The sequence below is a fragment of the Protopterus annectens genome, chromosome 8.part0 (genome assembly GCF_019279795.1).
Source record: "Protopterus annectens isolate FY-2018-M chromosome 8.part0, PAN1.0, whole genome shotgun sequence".
In the NCBI taxonomy this organism is placed as follows: Eukaryota; Metazoa; Chordata; order Ceratodontiformes; family Protopteridae; genus Protopterus; species Protopterus annectens.
Window position 1 is genome coordinate 1921220349 of NC_056741.1, and position 21747 is coordinate 1921242095.

The 21747-nt window shown below is 43.2% G+C and overlaps 1 protein-coding gene across 1 annotated transcript in view; it reads left to right on the forward strand.

The window, feature by feature from the left end:
• LOC122809720 (RNA-binding Raly-like protein) overlaps positions 1-21747 on the forward strand; it is a 725137-nt gene that overhangs the window by 701307 nt on the left and 2083 nt on the right. The gene's annotated exons all lie outside the window — the stretch shown is intronic.

Genomic DNA, 21747 nt, shown 5'->3' on the forward strand with positions numbered 1-21747 from the left:
GTATGTTGCCAAAATCACCTTGCATTGTTGTTGGCCCTGGCTGCCAAACTTTCTGATCTCTTGGGGGGGGGGGATACTCTAAACGGTCAGGTGTCTATATAACAATGGTTATGCTGTTGTTCCAAACTCCAGGAGGTAGAACCACAGCTATCATAATTACTCATCTGATTGGTATGTACTGACTCAGAAACCAGAGTAGATATTAAAACTGAAAAGCCTGTATCCTAATAATTGTTTCTTGAGGAATGCATATGTAATGGTAGAGTCCCTAAAGGACTCGGGTATACAAAATTTCCTAATGGTATTAAGCAGGACAGTAAATTTTACAATGAATTGGTGACTTTATTTAACAAACAAGGACAAGTTATTGTTATGATCAAACACAATGAATGGACTACATCAGATTTAATACAGGACGTAAATAATCTTAATGATTTGGTTAAACAGAATTTGTTGTTTTCTATGTATAAGTATAAATATGATGGTATTTTTCACAATATTGACAGGCAAGTGGATAAGATTAAGGAAAGGAAAAACAAGTTAGAAAGGGACACAAACAAATATAGGGGCCATGTTACATACTGGCCTTCTAATTCTCATTGGCATTCTAATGTGACTCTTCACATTGCAAGGGGGTCTAGGAATACTATGGTTTCTGAGTCTGAACATACCAATCAGCTATGCAGTTTTGCATATGGGTCAAAGATCAAAGTATTAGCAATGTAGTGGGCAGAATTAGAGATTCTGTACTTACCATAACCTGGCATCTGTGTTGACCATTTTCATTCTTTCTCACTAATGGGTCTAGTATCTGATCCTTGGATCTGACTCAGCCGCATATACAAGACTTCAGATTGAATTCTCTAGTTCCTCCCTCTACCCATAATGCTCTATTCCATCTCCAACTCCTCAGATCAAATTTGCTGCCTACTCCCCACTGTGTTATAGAGACAGAAACAGGTATAAGAAAGGGACTGAGGCCCAAACCAGGAACTTGAAGGTTCCAATACCATCCAAAGATCTTTCTAGGAGTGACATGTCTAGGGGAAGGTTGGGAGGGAAGGTCAGGAAGAATGAAAATGCCAAGTTATGGTATGTACATAACTTCTAAATCTGATCTTGTCCTTTTCAGTCTTCTTCATGAATGGGTCAGAGTTCTCAGCTACATAGTTCTCGTGAAGCCCTATGGAAGGGCATGTCACAGAACTGTCGAACCAAAGGAAGCTCTGCTTCTGGAAACAATGTCCAATTTGTAATGTGTAACAAAGGTATGAATCTTTGACCAAGTGGCTGCAGCGCAAATATCATCAATGGAAGTTCTCAATGAAAAAACAGATGAAGTAGCCATAGATCTAGTGGAGTGAGCTCTAGGAGGTCTAGATAATTCTACTCCTGTTTGAGAATAAACCATCAAGATGCAATCCATAATCCATTTAGCCAGGATAATCTTAGATACTGCCTGACCCAAGTGGTTAAAGGCTGGTCAAACTTCCTGAATTGTTTTGTTCTGTGAAGATAAAAATGTAAATGTGCACATCAAGAAAGTGAAGCATGCATTCATCTTTATTTGTAAAGTTTGGAAAGAAAACAGGTAATTGTATAGACTGGTTAATGTTAGTCTCTATCACCACTTTAGAAAGAAAGGACAGGTTGGTCTGTAGAGACACCCTGTCCTTATGAAATATAATCTAAGGAGGCTTAGCTGATAGGGCCTGAAGCTCAGAAATTCTTTTTTCTGAAGAGATAGCTACTAAAAAGACAGTTTTCCAACAAAAAAACTTCATATCACATTTGTCCTTCAGTTCAAAGGGTTTTTGAGTTAAACCCAGAAGGACAACAGTAAGATCCCAAGGAGGAGAGGGATCCTTTATTAGGGGTCTAAGGAGGAAAATTCCCTTAATGACGGCTTTACATAATCTGGACAAGACCAAAGAAAAGGTTTCATCTCCAGGTGGTAGTCAGAAATGGCTGCCAACTGAAGTTTAATAGTAGAAAAGCTAGCCCCTTCCTTTTAAAGAGTATGAGAAAAAGAAGAATAGCCAGAGTAGGTGCTGAACATTGGTCAATATTCCAATTGGAAGCCCAAATAGAAAAATCTTTGCCATTTGTTTCTGTAGACTTTCTTGGTGGAGGCCTTCTGGGAGGCCAAGATAATGTCAGGAACTGGGGAAGCAAGTCTGGACTGTGTGACTATTACTGGAAGTGGAGAAACCATGTGGTTAGCTTGAGGACATGGAGACTGGGATGTTGAATTCCCGATGGGTGAGATAGGAGATCCTGAATAAGTTCCAGTATCCATCGAGGATACTTCAAGTGAGACCATAGGAATGGGAACCTTACCTGTCAAGGCCACAAGGGAGCAATGAAGATGATTGAGCTCTTCAGCCTGTTTGCTTTCTGTAAGAATTTTGGAATCATAGAAAGAGGAGGATAAGCACAGAAGAGACCCGGAGGCCAATCATGAATCAGAGCATCTCTTGGTGACTCCCCCGGAGGAGGGATCACAGCGAAGTACTCCCTGCACTTGTTGAGGGGAGAGGCAAATAGGTTGCAGCAAGGCTGATCCCAGTAGCTGAAGATTATGTTCACTACTGATGGATTGAGAGAACACTAATGGTGAAATCAGACTGGATCTGCTGAGTCTGTCTGCCAGTTCGTTGGTTTTCCCCAGTATGTGCATTGCAATGAGAAAGTGGTCTGAAGCCCATTCTCAAACCCTCATGGCCTCCATACAAAGTGGGTTGGAACAGGTCCCTCCTTGTTTGTTGATGTACCAGATGACTGACATGTTGTCTGTGTGAACTGCAATAGTCCCCAGAGGGAGAACATCCTGAAAGGCTTGCAGCACTAGAAGGACTGGTCTCATCTCCAAGACATTGATATGCAATTTGGTCTCCAGATGGGCCCAAGTACCTTGGACCATCTTTCCCATTAAATGCCCCAATCCCAGTTGGAAAGTGTCCATAGTCATTGTGGCAACTGGGGAGGATGGGAGAATGCCCTACCCAAAAACAGGTCATTGGACTGGATCCACCAGCAAATATGATACTCGCAGATTGAAGTGAGTCTTATGGGAGAGGATAGGGGCTGGTAAAGAATAGACCTCTTAACTGCCAAGGCACATTGAAGGATCCACATAAAGAATCTTGCTAGAGGAACTACAAGGATGGCAGCTGCATCGATCTCAGAGCCTGTAGTACTAGCTTTGCTCGAGGGGATGGATGAAAAAGAAGTTATGTACTCACCATAATGTTCCATCTGTGTAGTTACACTTCATTTGTTTTCAACCTGTTGGTACCGGATCCGTATCAGATCTGAGCTGGCAAGTTCACTAGCATCTGCTCTGAGCTCCAAGCTCCTCCTTACCCTTAATACACCTCCACTACCTTCCAACCCCCAGATAGTGTTTGCTGCCACTTATACTGAGAACCCGACCTGTAAAAATACCTTAAGCACCTAAAACTTCAGCCAAACAGGCTGTCCATATGGTAAGGCCAGGGGGAAGGAGGGAGGGACGGTTGAAGACAAATGAAGTAGAACTACTCAGATGGAATGTTATGGTGAGTACATAACTTCTTTATCTGAAGTAGTTTACTTCATTTGATCATCAACCTGTGGGACAGAGTCCCCAGCTACTAAACTCCTGGCTGGCCCTCATGGAAGGATATTCCGCAGCACCGGGGAACCAAAGGATGCTCTCCTTCTAGAAATCAAATCCAAATTGTAGTGAGAAATAAAGGTATGAGATGAGGACCAAGTAGCTGCAGAACAAATATCATCCAATGAGACTCTCAACCAAAAGGATGCAGAAGTAGCCATTGACCTAGTCGAATGAGCTTTCACCTGACCCGGAGGAGACAAACCTTTACCCTTACAGACCTGAAAGATGCACAAGGAAATCCACCTAGTGATAGTGACCTTAGAGATAGGTTTACCCCCAAAAAGGGTTTAGAGAAGGACACAAACAATTGATCAGATTTACAAAAGGTTCTAGTCCTGTGTAAATAAAATCATAACTGTCTATGAACACCCAAAAAGTGGAGTCTGTATTGCATTTTGTTAGCAAAATTTGGAAAGAAAACAGGTAAATTAATGATCTGATTGATGTTAACTTGTGAAGCCAGCTTGGGAAGAAAGGATGGATTGGTATGAAGGGAAACCCTGTCCTTATGGAAAATCATGCATGGAACTTTAATAGACAACACTTGCAGTTCCAAAACCCTTTTAGCAGAGGTGATAGCCACTAGAAAGGCTGTTTTCCAAGACAAAAACTTAAGATCAGTAGTTGCTGCAGGTTCAAATGGCAGAGCGACCAAAGCATGAAGAACCATAGTAAGGTCCCATGGGGGAACAGGATCCTTGACCGGGGGGCGTAATAGGAAAGTACCTTTAATAACTTTTCCAACTTGGATTTAGACTGTGTTTTACTTTATTGTCTGTTCGTGCAGTTTTGGTGTGTTGGATATCACAATTAAAAAAAAGAAGACTACACTACTGAAGCATCAAGCATCATTTATCCGAGTTTTAAGAGTTTATTGGAGTTCAGTGCTACTGCTTATTGTGTTTGGGACTTTGGGACTTTCTTGTGTTCTGTTTGGCTTGTGTTGGCAGAAGGCATGTATTTTAAGGGGATAGCAGAAGACCTTCCGGGTTACTAGATCAGATTTTCGCAGGTCATACTTTTGCTTACTCAGCTTTCCAATTCAATGAAAGAAAGCAAAATTAGAGGTCTCGAATCAACAAATTCCCCAACAATGCAGTTGCAGGCTCAGACTTCACAAGGACATTTCTCTAGGTTATTTGATAACTGAGGGCCTCATATTACAATTGATGGTGAAAAGAAGATTATGAAAAAGCCGACAACTTGTTAGAGGAACTTAACATGCTTAATGGTCATTAATTGATACTTATGAAACATCTTGTTCTCCATGTTTAATTAATACTAAGAACAACTTCACTATTTACAATTTTTAGAAGTTCATCAATACATGACACACATTTTGAGTTGTTAAGGGCTTCCATTTTGTTTTGTTCCTTCTAATGGACATTACATTACTAAAACCATTTTGGAAACTTTTATTTTATAAGACAGTTAAGATATTTTATTTAAAGGTAAAAGTTATTCAAAAGACTTGGTTAGTCTTCACAATGGAAAAACAATATTATACTACCAGAGGTATTTGGGGAGCGATATATGTGTCTAGAGGGGGTAGTAGGGAAAGCCTTTTTTTTTTTATATTAATGAGACAACAAAATTTTCTGAGATTCACATCTAATGTTAGTGAAAATGTTATGAATACTTTGGATGTTTTGTTATTTAAAAAACAAGCAAATGTTTGAGTTGTTTGAGTCTTGAGAAACCCACCTTCCCACCTTCTCCTACATACCATTTTAGTAGTGCCTGCTCCTTACTTACTCCCAGAAGAAAGGAAGAAGGTCAATTCATTAGAGCTTCTAGAATATGATGTTTCTGAATGTTCTTTAATGAAGCTCAAATGTTGATTAATTATTCTCAGAGGCCTCAGAGAGGAACTATTAATAGATGAAATGTCTCTATTTTAACAACAAATGATGATATGAATACCAATGTTTATTATATTAAGTCCAGGAAATTTAATTTAAAATCTACAGTGTATTGTAATTGTGGCTTTCATTCATTTTATTCATTGTTTACTCAGCAGATCAATGCACATGCGTTCTCACCTTTAATAAAGGCTTTACACAGTCTGGAAGAGACTAGAGAAGCAGAATTCTCACCCATGTGAAAATGAGAGATGGCAACTAATTGAACTTTGATAGTAGAAGAGCTTGCTCCTTATCGAAAAATATTTGCTAAAAATTTGAGAAAAGCAGGAACAGGAGCCGTAAAAGGGTCTAAACTCCTCTGAGAAGCCCAAAAGGAAAAACATTTCCATTTGCTATGGTAAATCTTCCTGGTGGAAGACTTATGAGCTGCCACCAGAATAGACCTGACTGAAGAGGATAATCCAGGAGTCCTAGCAATTAGGGGAACTGGAGCAGTCAAGCTGTGAGCTTCAAACTGTCCAGGTTTGAATGAGGAACCCCCAAGGGGTGTGAAATAAGATCCTGAATGAGATCCAAGATCCAAAGTGGAGCCAGAAGATGAGACCAAAGGAAGGGAAACCATACCTGGTGAGGCCAAAACGGGGCAATGAGGATCACTTTGTTCCCCAGTTGACAAGCTTTCTGTAGAAACCTCGGAATAAGAGGTACTGGAGGGTAGGCATACAGAAGACCAGGAGGACAAGCATGGACTAGAGCATCTCTGGAGGACTCCCCCGGCTGGAGTTTCAGAGCGAAGAATTCGCTGCACTTCGCGTTGGAAGGAGATGCGAAGAGATCGCAGCAAGGCTGACCCCACTCCCAAAAGATCTGCTCTGCTACTGAAGGATTCAGAGACCACTCATAAGGCATCAGTATAGTCCGACTTAACCTATCTGCCAGGATGTTGGACCATCCTGGAATGTGCATTGTTATCAGAAAGCGACCGGTGGAGATCACCCATTCCCAAACTCTCATGACCTTGCAACAAAGGGGGTAAGATCTGGTCCCTCCCTGTTTGTTGACATTCCAGACTACCGACATGTTGTCTGATTGAATTGCAATGGCTCCCAGAGGAAGAAAGGCATGAAGGGACTGCAATGCCAAAAGGACTGCCCTCATCTCCAGAATGTTTATATGCAAATTGGTATCAACAGGGGACCACAGGCCTTGAACTGTCCTGCCCAAACAATGCCCCCCTACCCAAGTTGGGAGGCAGCAGTGGTCACTGTGGCTTGGACAGGGGCTGGAACAAAAGGTCTACCCTCCAGGATTTCTGGACAGTACATCCGCCAAAGAAGGGATGACCTGCAAACTTGACTGAGGTGTATTGGATACAATAATGGAAGATCCAACAAGGACCATTGCACTGCTAGAGTCCATTGTAGTACTCGCGTGTGTAACCGGGCGCATGGAAGAAGCATTATGGTCGCTGCCATAGAACCTAGAGCCCTCAAAACCGATTCTGGCAAGGGAAGGTGAGAATGGTAGATCAGGGAAACATGCATCCTCAGGTTTCAAACTCTCTCCGTGGTCAGGAAGATTTTGCATTGTAGTGTGTCTATCCATGCTCCAATGTAGTCTATCACCTGAACAGGATCCAGAAGAGATTTGGATGCGTTGATTGTAATCCCCAAGTGAAGGGCAAGGTTTAGGAAATAATCACTGGTTTGACAAAGTAGATGCCTGGTGGGAGCAGAGAGGAGCCAATCGTCCAGGCATGGGTAGACTTGAATCCCCTGAAGCCTCAGGTGAGCCACTACTACTGCCATCACTTTGCTGAACACCCTGGGGGCTGTGGTGAGGCCAAAAGGTAGGGCTCGAAATTGGTAATGACTGACTCCTAGCTGGAAGTGGAGGAACCTCCTGGAGCTTCTGTGCATCTTTATGTGATAGTAGGCATCTTGGAGGTCTAACAAGAACATCCAGTTGCTCTCTTGCAGGTACAGCATGATGGACTGTAAGATGACCATCCAGAATTTTTCTTTGGCAACTGACAGGTTCAGGGTAGATAGGGCCAGAATGGGCCTTAAGTCCCCCATTTTTTTGGCACCAAAAAGAACCTGGAGTAGATGCCCGATCCGGAATGATCTGGGGGGACGGGTTTGATGGCTCATTTCTCTAGCAGCTTGGAAATTTCCAGTGCTGCTGCCTCCCTTTGCATGGGTGGGATGTCCGGGAGGTGTTTGAGAGGTTTGGGAGGAACCACAAAAGGGATTGAGTATCCTCTGGATATAATTTGAAGCACCCAGCGATCTGATGTTATGGACTCCCATGCCACTAGGTGCAACTTCAATCGACCCCCAACTGTCTGCAGAGTAGATCAGTCGGGAAACCCCTCAGGGTTGCTGCCTGGGCCTGTTTGAGAATGGTTCTCAAGACCCAAAATTCCTCAGACCCCATCTGCCTCTGGGCTGGCATCTCTACTGTCCCCCTCTGCCTCTGGGGCAAGAAGAGCTCTGAGTGTCCCAGGAATACTGAGACTCCTGGAACCACATCTTCTTTTGCCCTCGCTGATTCTGGGAAAAGGATATTTGAGGGTTCAAGAAGCATATCTCAATGGCAGACAGTGTCTTCCTGTCTTTCTCACTCTGGACCAAGGTCTCTTTGATGGTCTTATCAAAAAGGGTAGAGCCATTGTAAGGGGCATTGGCAAAAGATGCCTTGAAAGGTTCCGAGAACTGACATAATCGGAGACAGGCGTTGCACCTCATGGACACGCCAAACCAAGCTGTCCTAGCCGCTCCTTCAGTATCATGTGAAAGGAGATGCATGGACGTGTTGGAAACTGCTTTTAAAGTGGCCATCCTTGTGGAAAATGTGTCTCTGTCCTCCTGCAACATGGACTTAGGGGGAGACTCAGCCAGTTCCTTGACCAGGTCACGCTGTAGTCTAGTAACTTGGGCCGGGTAGTTCAGCGCCCTGATGGAAAAAGTCGCTGACACATCAACCCACTTCCTTAAGCAGTCCATCATCCTAGACTCTTGGTCAGGTGGATGAACTGAGGAAATCTCCTGGGATAGTTCCTTTTAGCGGCTGTTACCACCAAATCATCTACAGGGGAGCCCCTGTTCCATGCTGGTCTATCTGAGGGAAGACTCAAGATTTTGTCTGGATGTTTTGGGATTGGTTCCACAGTGTCCAGCTCCTTCCAGGCCCATGAGGTGACCAGATCCACCAAGGGATCTGTGGGAGGGGACACCCAGGAAGTAGATGGGCCCATGCCAAATGCCTTCAGGAACATGGATTCATCAGAGGAAGGTTTGAGGGTGGACCAATCTCCCCGCTGGCATAGGATTTCCATGATGTCTCCAAAGGAGATATCCTCTGGAGGTGATCTGGCGGAACCTTCCCCATCATCCAAATCCGTGTCCTCGATGAGGGACTCAGAGGAGTCCAAGTGCCTCCTCTTACATATATGCTTGCGAGGCATGTCTCCGGTGGGGCTCTCCGGGGGGAAATCACAAGCCACTTGTTCCACATGGGAAACTGCCTGGGGCTCCTCAAGCATGGGCTGTCCCTCTGGTAAAATGATGGGATTCGTAGACAAAGCCGAGGGAGTTGGGGTGAGCCTCCTGGGCCACCAATAAGGAAACCGCTCTCCCCAGATCCGAAGCAAGAATTGGAGTCAGGCCCAAAGTGGACAGAGCTCCGAGGGGAGGGACTTGGCCCGACAATGTCGGAGCCGATGGAAAAAGTTCCACTCCCTCAGATCTGACACCCAGCCTCCAGCTCCGAGAGCCACTCAGATCCAAACTGGTCATATCCAACATGCTCCAGGCAGCTGCCAGCATTGATGAGACAGGTACCATCAGCGCCGACCCCCTGACTAAGGCCATCCTCGAATCCAAGTACTCCGAACCAGGTGGACAGATCGGAGAAGGAGAAACTGGCATGAAGAAAGGAAGCGAGCTCCCCCCTCCAGAGGGAGAGGGGGCTGGCAAGGCTACCATCTGGATTTGAATATGAATGAACCTCCTCATAATTTTATCCATGTCGACTTCAGAAAGGCTTCAGGTGGACCTCGACAAGACCATGGACTCCGACCTAGTGGGTCGAGGAACCGAGGCCCTAGATGGTGATCATTGCTCCTCCAGCTCCAAGGAAAATCTCGGAAATCAGAGCTGAGGGGAGTAACGGATCCTAGACTGACTCTCGGTGGGAGTAGAAGCAGAAAGGTCCGGGGACCTCTTACATTTTTCTGACCTGTGCTCTCTCTCTCCTTCTCTCTGCCTTTTCTGTGCTCCACTTCCACAGGCTTAGAAACAGGATGTTGAGTTCCAGCCTGGGAGGGAGGAGAAGGAAGGACAAGAGAGGAAGGAGAGATGGCCACAGCAGCCACTGTGACCAAAGCAGTAGAAGAGGCAGCTGCCTCAGTAGTGGGTAGAAGGCCTTTCAAATGCAACTTAGCCCATCTATTCTTGATAGCACGTGGGTTAAAACCCATGCAAATGGTACAGTCTGTACTTAAATGTGCTACACCCAACTACATAACGCAAAGAGTGTGGCCTTCGGCTGGTGACAATTTGTGGCCATACTCAGTGTACCTCTTAAAGACCAGCTTGGGGTCAGCCATATCTCTTACAGAAAAACAGCACACACAAGAGAAGAAAAAATGAAAAAACAAACTATTTCCTACTCAGACCCACTCACCACACACTCAAAGGCAAACAGAACGCTGAGGGGGGAAGGGAAGCAACACACTCTAACTAACTAACACTGAAAAAGTACAGAAAAACTCTAAAACACGATGCACCAGGGAGGGGAGGAGGAGAGGTAACCTACAATAACAGCTAACAATCAACTATCAAAAAACTGCTAACTTATCAAATAACCCAACTCACAAACTCGGAGCTCAGGATCACAATGCTTCTAGCAAGCTGCAGCAAACAAGATCTGGGGTTTGGAAGGTAGTGGAGGTGTATTATGGGTAAGGGGAGGAGCTTGGAGCTTGGAGCAGATGCTAGTGAACTTGCCAGTTTGGATCCAATACGGATCCGGTACCAACAGGTTGAAGATCAAATGAAATAAACTACTTTAGATACAGTATTGCCCATACCTGATCTCTCAATGATGTCATGTGATGAAGAGGTAGGGATGCCACTTGAGTTGTAGTATTTAATTGAGTTCCTATAACATTCCAAAGTCTGCAAGGGGACTAGATTCACTTTGGCATGGTTTACTGAGAAGCTTAAGGTGTTGGAGATCTGGCGTAAGTAATCCCTGGCTTGTAGAAGTTGATGTTTGGATGGGGTAGTGAGGAGCCAGTCATCGAGATATGCAAACATCTGGTATCCCTTGAGTCTCAAGTGAGCTGACACTACTGCCATGCATTTGCTGAACACCCTGGGGGCTGTGGTGAGTCCAAAGGGAAGTACTCTGAATTGGTAATGACTGGCTCCTAGCCAAAAGCATAGAGGTCTCCTGGATCACCTGTCTATTTTGATGTGATAGTATGCATCCTGGAGATCTATAGAACACATCCATTCATTCTTGCATGGAAGAGACAGGATGGACTGAACTGTAACCATTCAGAACTTCATCTTCTTTGCATATTGGCTCAAACTGCTTAGATCCAAAAGTGGTCTTAGTTTCCCTGTTTTCTTTGGCACTGAAAGGAAGTAGGAGTAAGTTCTGAATCCTATCTGTTTGGGTGAGACCTCCTGGATGACTCTTTTTTGTAGCAGCTTTTGCATTTCCTGAGCTGCATCTTCCCTCAGGGTGAAACGTCTGGGAGTTTCTTTCTTTGGACAGGAGGTAGGAAGGGAAAAGGGTATGTAGTAACCTCTGGATATGATTCTTAGCACCCATGAATTTCTTGTAAGACTTGTCCAGGCATCTAGGTGCAAGGAAAAACAACCTTCAACTCCCTCCAGAGGCAGACAATTGGACAATGCTTTCAGGAGCACTGAAAGGGCCTGTCAGAAAAGGAGTCTCTAAAACCCTGATTCTGTGGACCCCCTCTGCCTCTGGGATGATGTCCTTTGAAAACTCCTCCTCTGCCTCTGTAGTGTCCTCATGTGAGTCCTGGAAAGGTCCTTGAGATTTCCAGAACAACATTTTTTACCTCCTTGTTGGTTTCTAGAAAATGTATGTTAAGGGGTAGAAAATTTGATTCCTATGGCAGAAAGAGTCTTTCCTTCCTGTTCACTGCAGGTGAGCATATCTTTAACTGATGGCCCGAACAAAGAAGAGCCATCAAAGGGGGCATTAACAAATGACACCTTAAAGGGTTCCGCAAAGTCACATAGCCTCATCCTGGCATGTCTACTAAATAGCTATGCCTGAACCAGCAGCTCATGAGGCACCTTCCACTGCATGGGAGAGCACCCTCATCAATGTATTCAAAATGGACAGAAGAGTGGGCAGTTGAGGAGAAACCTTCTTGAGATCCTTCACAGGCATGGACTCTGAGACAGAGTTTGAAAGATCCTTGGTCAAATCATTCTGCAAATGACTGAAGTGTGCCAGCTTGTTCAACAATCTCAGAGCACACTTTCCAACTCCATCCATCTCTATGGACTCTCTGTTCGGTGGATAGACAAGGGAGCTTTGTTCAGCTCACTTCTTCTTAGTGGCTGCCACCACAGCAATGGCATCAACCAGGATTCCCTTACTGCAGTGTTGTCTATCAGGGGGGCTAAAAACGTGTCCGGGCACTTAGGCATGGGCTCAACAGTGTCTCGTTCCTTTCCAGCCCGGTGGGAATCCAGGTCAATAAGTTCATTCGCTGGGGGGTGGGGGGGTACCCAAAATGTAGATAGGCCAGCCCCTAAAACCTCCTGGAACACTGACTCCTTAGGAGAAGGAGATTGAGAAGAACAGCCACCCTTCTGTTTGAGGATTTCCAGGATGTCCCCAAAGGAGACATCATCAGGTGGCGATTGGGAGGATACTTCTTCCTCATCAAAATCAGTGTCTTCTATGAGAGACTCCATAGAGGAGTCTATGTGCCTCTTTTTACATGTTCTCTTCCAAGGGACCTCTTCCATGGGATGCCTGGGACAGGTGTCAGAAGAGGGGGAAAAAATCACTCTGGGGAACATGTGTGGAGGCTTCCCAGAACTAGCTGACCCTGAGGAGCAGAAATGCTGGACTCAGAGCTTGGATCCAATGAGGAGTGCTGGTGAGGATCTGAGGTAAGACAGGATGGCTCTCTGTGCAAAGAGAAAGCCCTTTCTGCCACCTGAAAGGCTGACAGACCCAGGGAAACCTCTCTCTCCTTCCTCAGAGCTGAAGCTACCAAAGACAGGAGGTCAGGGCAAACCCCGGTTCTGAGCCCTCAGGAGAGAATCAGATCCAAGCTCTCTAGTGCCGAGGCTGTGAGGGGAAGGGATGGATCTGACAAAGTAGAAATCAACCTAACCCCTCAGAACCGGCAACAACCTCTCAGATCAGAGACCTGCTGTGGTCCGAGAGTATCAGAGCAGAACTGGTCAGGGACATCGGAGTCGAGGAGTGCAGCTTCCTCAGATCTGATGCCAAGCCTCTTGGGGATCTTGCATCCAGAGACTCTGAAGCCATGGGACAGATCAGAGAAGGAGAAAGAACTAAATGGGCATGAGCAATCATGGATCAAAGAGGGGATGGATGCTGGAAGGACCCCCAATTGGATCTGAAACCTGAGAAATCTCTGCATCATCCTGTCCATGCCTGCCTCTGTCAAACTCCTTGATGACCTGAATGATGCAGTGGATGGTGGCCTGAGATGCTTCCTCAGCATTTGAAACAGCTGTGAAGGAAGAACCTGAGATACTGGTTTTATAACGTCCTTAGGCGTACAACCTCCATTTGTCAGATCTGAGGGCTTTGGATCTGAAAAAGAGGTAGAAGACACTGGGAAAATTCTGATTGGAGCACAGCCTGTCAGATTCAAGGAGGAATGTGGATCCAAGGGTGGCCAGAAGGACTTCAAATCTGAGGAGCTTGGATTTGAAATTTTCCTAATTTTTTCTAAAGGCTCAGAAGAGGCCCCTGGGGACTTTGGAAGAATACTTTTTTTAGGATCCATGGAACAGTAAATCATTTTGGAGGGGGGTTGAGCCCCAGAAGAAGCTGATAGTAAACCTTTCAATGTTAATTTGTTGCAGCTGTCCAACAAGGCCTGAGGGGTAAAGGAGGTACAATCTGTGCAATCAGATTTTAATTGTTCAGCCCCCAGGCAGTAGACACACTTCTTGTGGGAATCAAAGTTGGGAATCTTATGGCCACAAGAAGTGCACTTCTTAAAACCAGCTGGTTTGTCGGACATGATTAAGTAGCTAAGTTGAGAGTATAAATCAACACCAAATATGGCTAGATGAAGGGTAAAGCAGCCCAAAGTAGACAGTGGTTTAAAACAATTAAAAGATAGCACAGAGTTTTTTTTTTTTTTTTTAGAAAACCTAGCAGGAAGGAGAAAAAGAAGACCTGACCAGGAGAATTACCAATAACAGCACCAAAGTAGGAAAAATATAAAGATAAAGACCTGATGCCTGCAGTAGTAAAGAGGGAGGAAGGAGTAGAAAACAAATGTAATATCTAATGAGAAAAGCTTAAGTAGAAACTTTAAGAAAAATTAGTCTTACTGCTCAAGAATCTGCAACCTTCGTCTTACCACTATGGTGGCATATGAGATCTGAAGAGGTGGGATGGAATTAGAGCATTATGGGTAGAGAGAAGAGCCCGAGAACTGGATCCAAAGTCTTGTACATGTGGCCAAGTCAGATCCGAGGATCAGATCCCTGACCCATTCATGAGGAAGAATGAAAAGGACAACATCAGATCAAAGTAATAATAGCCAATATGGGGAGAATGGCTAAGGGTGTTGGCCAGACAGAATTTGTATCTAGAGATGTTAAGGGAAAATATGAGAATAATTTGCTTATTTTTAGGTGTGTGGTCCTGGACTTTTTCAACTTACTCTCAAGTCTCTAATATCTGAAGAGCTGGGTGCGTGGATCATAATACATAATAAATTACCACTGTTCTACCACTTTTCTGCTTTATAAAAATATTGTAAAAGGAAAATGTTATGTTGTGACCAACTGATTGTTCTGACAAGCCATAATAGATAGGGGAACATAAAAAAAAACAAAAGTAAAAATCCATATTGTTCCATGGTGTGAGCTTTCTTCCTAGTAGTTGTCGATCACATTTTACCCATCTGTTTCACATTAGGAGAAAATATAATATTTCACATTTTGAAAATGGAAGGTTGACTACAGCTGAAGTTTCTTTATTTCTTTTGCTTGTTGGTATTATGAATGGTATGCTACTCATGATGTTGCATGCCTGCTCTTACCAATATTGTTTGATTATGTGATGCTGACTGGAGTTGATTGCACTTACTGAGTCTCTAATAGTTGAATAATTGGATATGTGGTAAACGCACTACCCCAACTTTTATAACTGCTAGATATTCCTCCAAAAATAATGTAAAAGGAATATATTACATTGCAACTAAATGCTCTTCTGGTAAGCAATGGGAGATTATACTTACAAAAAAGTATTTTTTGATGGCCAAAGTAATCTTTTAACTATGCTGTGAGATGCCTTCCAAGTTCTTAGTAAATGCTGCACATTTTACCCATTTGTTCACCCTTATGGTGTAGTGTTCCATTTTGAAGATGAAAAGTTGACTGTGGCTGCAATTTCTTTACTTCTTTTGCCTTTTGGTGCTATGGATATTATGGTAATGTCAAATTGTACTAATTTGTCTGAAAAAATGAAAGAAGTCTCAGTATGAGAGCTTAAGGATATGTAGTTTTAATTATCTCAGACATTAAAACTGCAATTCCCTAAAGTTTTTCTGCTGAGACTTGTTCAAAGACAGTTATAATAACTTTCAGAAAATCATAAATGCATCATTTAAAATCTCACACCTCCCCAAAGAGTATTCAAATCCTGGAATTGGTTAGTGGGATCAGACATTCCCTTTTGATTGTTACCCATAGTTTTCAGTGTCCCTATTTTCACAGAATGTCCAGTTTTGTTTCAAAATATTTGCCCCAGTTGGTCCTCGTTTTTTTTTGATTTTCTGGTAAATTACTCATGATTATAGTCAGTCGATAATGCCAGTCATTTATAGTTTTATAATTCTTATTGTTAAAAGTAGACACATTGATACAAAACCTGTTGCCCCATAACCTTTAAGCGAATTATAATATTTAAAAATTGTTCCTAATTTTGTTGGTTGCCCCACCATTATTTTTGTGTTCATACAGAATGCTACCTCAAAACATCCAGATGCAGATCTTTTATACTGGTGTTATTACAGCAAACCAGAAACAGAGTACAGTACTGTGCAATTCATGTTGCTGCACGTGCTCAGTACAGTGCTGTTTACCCTGGAGGGAGCTGGAAAACTATCACACATTTGTTTATGATTGCCAGTGTACCTCAGTCATTTCATTATATTTCTGTAATCAATTTTAATGAATCAGAATCATTAAGTGGTTATTATATTTCAATAGAAGTGCCACATAAAAGTTTTCTTGGAAGTCTTTTCTCTAGAATCCACTTCAAGCCCCCTTTATATGAGTCATACTAGACATAAGGAAACACACATCCATACATTTTTTTTTTAATTTTCAGATAAATAGAATGGCAATAGTGTGAATCACAGGAACCTTACACAGCTTTTATTTTCATCTTCCCTTTTTTATACAAATTATTCTGATGTGTGTTCCCAGACCAGCTCTTGCCTCTTTAGAAGTAATTGTAAATACTCAACAAACTAAACTAGCTGAACTGCAGGTTTTAAGGCTTTCAGTTTTTTAACTGCTGACTGACCACAGTGGTGCAGTGGTTAGCGTTGCTGCCTCACAGCAAGAGGTTCTCCGGTTCGATTCTCAGCTGGGGTGCCTTCTGTGCAGAGTCTGCATGTCCTTCCTGTGGTCGCGTGGGTTTCCTCTGGGTGCTCCGGTTTCCTCCCACATCCCAAAGACATGCAGTAGGTGGATTGGACACTCTAAATTGGCCCTAGGTGTGAGCGTGTGCATGTGTGTGCCTTCTGTGGAAGGTTGGGTGCCGGGCTGGCAACTCGACACCGTAAAACTCCACTGCCAATCATGAGCGGACAGATGATCTGCTGTGGTGACCCCTAAATGGGAAAAGCCAAAAGAAGAAGAACTGCTGATTGACCCTCCCCACATTCTTCCTGAGGTGTCAGAAAGATCATTGCAATTCAAGAGCTGTTAAATGGGCCAGTCTTGCTTCTACTTCAAAGAACTTTTAAATACACTTGTAAATACGTTTGCTCTTCACCAGTTTCTACAGTGGGAAGGTGAGTGTTTTATCTTGTTGTTGGCAAAAGTGTTACATTTGTTTAAAAGTACTTTCCTTACAATGTAGCACAGAATGAAAGTCTGACTCTTTTTCTTCAATTTGGGTTAATGATATTTTCCCTTTCTACTGAGACACATTGTCTTTTGTGCATAACATTTCCTACTGTGTTGTATTGTTAGCTACACCCTTGACTTGTAATATAATGGGTCAACGCTTCATCCAAACCATAATCCTTGAGCATGGCAATTTAGTAGTTTTTCTTTGTTGTAAACAGTGCCAGGATTTCTATTGTTATGGCATTCACTGTTTTCTAGGGAAAAGGTCTTTCATTTTTAAAAGTGGATTAATGGCAAGTTGTCACCGTGTATTATTTATGGTATGTTTTAATGGTACTTTTTTTTTTTTTTTGCACATCTTCTTTACATGTTTTACCTGCCCCAGCAGCTAGCTACTCTTCTCCAGCAAGAAAAGGAGCCTAGAGCCACTACTGCAAACAAGGTGACCCAGTATCACCATTTATCTAATAAACTGGGTACTTACATGTTATTGCAACCAGATTGTTCAGTTCAAGAGTGGACGCTTTCTGCTCGTTTCTCAGTCCAGAAAATGTGGTGAGACTGTGTACTGAAGTGTGTGTATGTAACAGAAGGGTGTGCTTTTACTTGTAAGTCACAACCGAGTTAATTTGGACCTGGGGCGTTGCCTCTGTGGTATTTCCTCAGTTCTGCAAGAGACACAATCTCCCAGGACCCCGCACTCTCAGCTCATATGTTTTCATATGCTAACTCCGGCAGTGATTCAGTCAGAAACACTTCCAAAATCCTTGACATTGCCATTCATACATGTGTTTTGTCTGTAGGTTCTGCCCCCTCCCCCCTTACAACCAAATATCTGTTTGTTCATAGGTTCATAGGCTGGTACTAGGCAATTGGCCCTAGGGCCTATACAAGCCTAGCCATAACAATTCCCTGGATATTTCTTCCCACAATATTTACTTCCCTGGACCCCTGTCTAGCAGGGTGACTGACATGATCCCCGGGGTGAATTTCCTATCTCTCATCCAATCGTCAAGGTTCCTTTTGAAGAGAGCCAAGGAGGCGCTCTGCTTGACATGTATGGGCAGTCTATTCCAGAGTATGGGGAGTCTCTGGGTCAGGAACCTATCCCTCCAGCATGTTTTGTTCATTGTGATGATAAGGTTAGATCCCTGGAGAGTGAGGCTCTGAGGGATTGGGATTTCTTTAAGTGGAGCATGTCCAACAGCTCAGGGTTTGACATGGCCTTGTATGTTAAGCAGAGATCGCCTCTGAGTAGATGATATGCCACAGAGTATAGCTGGAGTTTTTTAGACGGTCAGCATAGGGCATCTGCTTTAGGCCTGTGATTCTTTTAGTGAGGTATTTCTGTGGCCTTTCCAGCTGTTGCAGATGTCTTGTGAGGTACATACCAAATGGGGCATTGTACTCTATAATGGGTCTAATGAGGGATGAGTACAGTGGGACAATGACCTCCTTTTTTCTGGATGAAAAGCCCTTAGTGATGAGGTGTGCCACATAGAAGGATTACCTGACTGTTGTGGAGATGTGGTTATCGAAGGTGAGACCACTGTCCACCTGTGTCCCTAAGTCTCTCATCACACTTTCTGTGTTTAGTGTACTACCACCTATGTGGTAATTCATGGGTACATGTTTTTTCCCCAAATGGGATAACTATACATTTCTTGGTATTAAGCTTGAGCCCATGGCTCTGGCACCAAGCATCTGTTTCTGTAAGACCCTTTTGTAGAATATCCACATCATTTGGGGATTCAGTAATGGATCCCAGTTTGCAGTCATCTGCGAACTTTGTTAGCCAGAGTCCCTTGGTGTTGGCCTGTACTTCAGAGAAGTAGATGCCAAACAAGAGCAGTCCCAGGGCTGAACCCTGAGGTACTCCACTTGTCATTTGTCTGGAGCTGGATTTGGAGTTGGCTACTTTTATAGTCTGGGTTCTGTCAATAAGCCAGGTGGCAAGCCATCGAGTGACCTAGGGATTTATGTCCAGCTTAGTAAGTTTATCTATGATTCCAGAGTGGGGGATGGTGTTGAAGGCCTTGGCAAGGTCCAGATAGGCTGTGTGGACCATCTTACCCTCGTCCACAGCTCTGGAGACTGATTCGAAGAAGTCAGTCAGGTTCAGGAGACAAGATCGGCCCTTCAGAACTCCAAACTGGGTGGGGTCCAGTGTTTGAAGGTTGCCAATGTCTTTGTTTATAAGTTCCATGATAATGCGTTCCATGCCCTTGCAGATCAGGCTCGTCAGAATGATGGGACGGTAGTTCCCGGGATCCAAGGTGGATCCTCCCTTGTGGAGTGGGATAACTGTAGCTGTGTGCCACTCAGTGGGCACGAAGCCTGAGGTGAGACTATGATTAAAAATGACACTTGGGTGAGGTGCCAGTTCATTTTGTAGTTCATGTAGTACACAGCCCGGGATGTCATCTGGTCCCATGGATGCTGTATTCTTAACTTTGGAGAGTGCGGTTTCTACCTGTGTGGCTGTGATTACCTTAATTTGGCAATCTTTTGGTATTGAGATGGGCCCTTTAGGGGGTGAGAGGGGGGGTGAAGTTGGCACTAAATTGATCTGCCAGGATATTGGCAATATCCTTGGGATCAGTATATTTAATGCCATTCTGTTGTAGCTCAGAGCAGATCTGAGCATTGCCATTTACATTCTTGACATAACTATAGAACGCCTTGTGGTTGTCTTTGAAATTTTTGGCAATTTTATTTTCATAACTAGTTTTGGAGGATTTTATGAGGGATCTCAGCTTCTTACTGAGGCTGGTAAGGGAGTTTTTTGCATCCTGGGATTTTCCTCTTTTCTGCAACAGTTTCTTCCTTCTGTTGTATAGTTTGTTTATGGCAGGGGACCACCAGATTGGCTTCCTTTTTTTGGAGGAGAGCATCTTGGTTCTATTTGGGATGGCACGATTCATGCACGAGTGGATGTGCTTGTACAGTGCCTTAGTGTATGATTCAGCAGTCGAACTTTCAGATCCTGTCTGCATGGGTGTCATGAAGTTTGTCAATTCTGACTTGAGTAGCATGAAGATGGCTTTGTGGATGAAACCCCAGTGGAGCTAACCACATGTTGTGCATATTCAAGCCCACACTGACTTTCTTAAGTACACATTCTGTAATCTGACGCCAAGTAATATGACAACACAAACCTGCATTTTCTGACATGTAGCAGTGTGTTAATTTTTACGTGAGCTTATTTGTACAACTTGTGAAAAAAAAATTAAAGTTAATCCAAACCATCATTATTGTGTACGGCTTTGCCTTCTGTGAAGGATTCCTTCCACACACTGAAAGGAATCCGTTGGCCATAACGACTCTAGTCCTGACAAATCAAGCGTGCATGTGTAATGCACGCAAAAAAGGAAGAGTGTTTTCTGAAAAGTTTCTGTTACAGAAAGTAATCCGAAGTTATTCCTCAGCAGTAAACACTCTGAAAAAATGTTACAGTGTTTCAGGAGCTGCTTTGTATGTAAGTATGTGAAACTGGCAACTGAGAAAATCTGGTTGCGATAATACGCAAGTACCATAAACTGCAACAATTTGATTTGTATAGACCATAGTAAACGTCTTTAGAGTAGTCAATAAAACATAGTTATTTTTTTCTGGCACTCCTTTGCATTCTCTAACATCTAGAGAATGTTGACAAATTGATCTTTGTTGCTTCAACTGCTTTAAAACCAAACTGTAATCTGGCAGTTATATTGCTGGAATCCATCTTGCATTGTCTGAAGCATTACCTTCCTACCATGTTAAAACAACTGTAGTTGATAATGAGCACACTTTAGCACTGCCCTTTTCTGGGAATGAAATACAAGTTGACCTCTTCCTATCCAATGACCAGGTCTGTGTTTTCCACACTGCTGCTGAGCAACACTAACAGCATCATTTTGCAAGTTTTAATCAAGATGGAATCCCATCACTTTCTGCAGCCTTCATATTTGCAAGGTTTTCTACAGCCTATTTGACTTCATTCTCCAAAACATCCAACTTTAAATTAGACAGCATACCACTGTATTCACCAGTAAAATTAGAGTCCTCTTTATTTATTTTGCTTATTTTTGTGAATATTCCTGTCATGTCTTTTTCTTGCCTTCTGCTATGTCCCTCCAGTTCATTTTTTATTAAGCCCATTTTACATGGAGGTTTCCCTTAATATCCCCAGCCTTCTTTAAGAGATCTTCTCTTTCTCATGTTATGTTCTTCCATTCCCATGCACTGTATATTTAAATAAATAAATAGGAGCTGCTGAGTGGCCAGATCCAGAGTGGGAAGTGATGGCAAAAAGCCAGGAGGCAGTATGTCACATAGCCGACCTTAGGCATAGGCCAACTAGGCAGCCATCTAGGGCGCCCCTCTAGCAGGGGTGCTATTCCAGTATTTATTTGGTGTAGGTAGACCAGGATGGGGGTACCGGGTGGTATGGTAGGGCGCGCCATGGAGCCCTTTTGCCTATGGTACCAGTTGATCTAAGGCCGGTCCTGGTGTGTCATTTCAAGCCAGATAGAATCCACTGCCCGAAAGACAGACAGAAAGAGAAAGAAATAATATATTAAACATATAGCATTGCTTCTAGGTAGACATGAAATGGTGTCAGTATCAGTAACACTTTTATTGTTATAATTATTATTATTATTATTATTATTATTATTATTATTATTTTTGCCTTTGTTTACTGGGATAGTCTGACTGGATTTAGAATGAATGCTTTTAGTAGAGGCCTGGGGAGAAAAGCTCCATGTATTGGATAATCATTAAAATGATTACAAAAGTTTAAACAAAACTAGGACAATTATATACAGTATAAAATATTACACATACAAAATTAAGCAAAAACAAGTCAGATATTTTATAC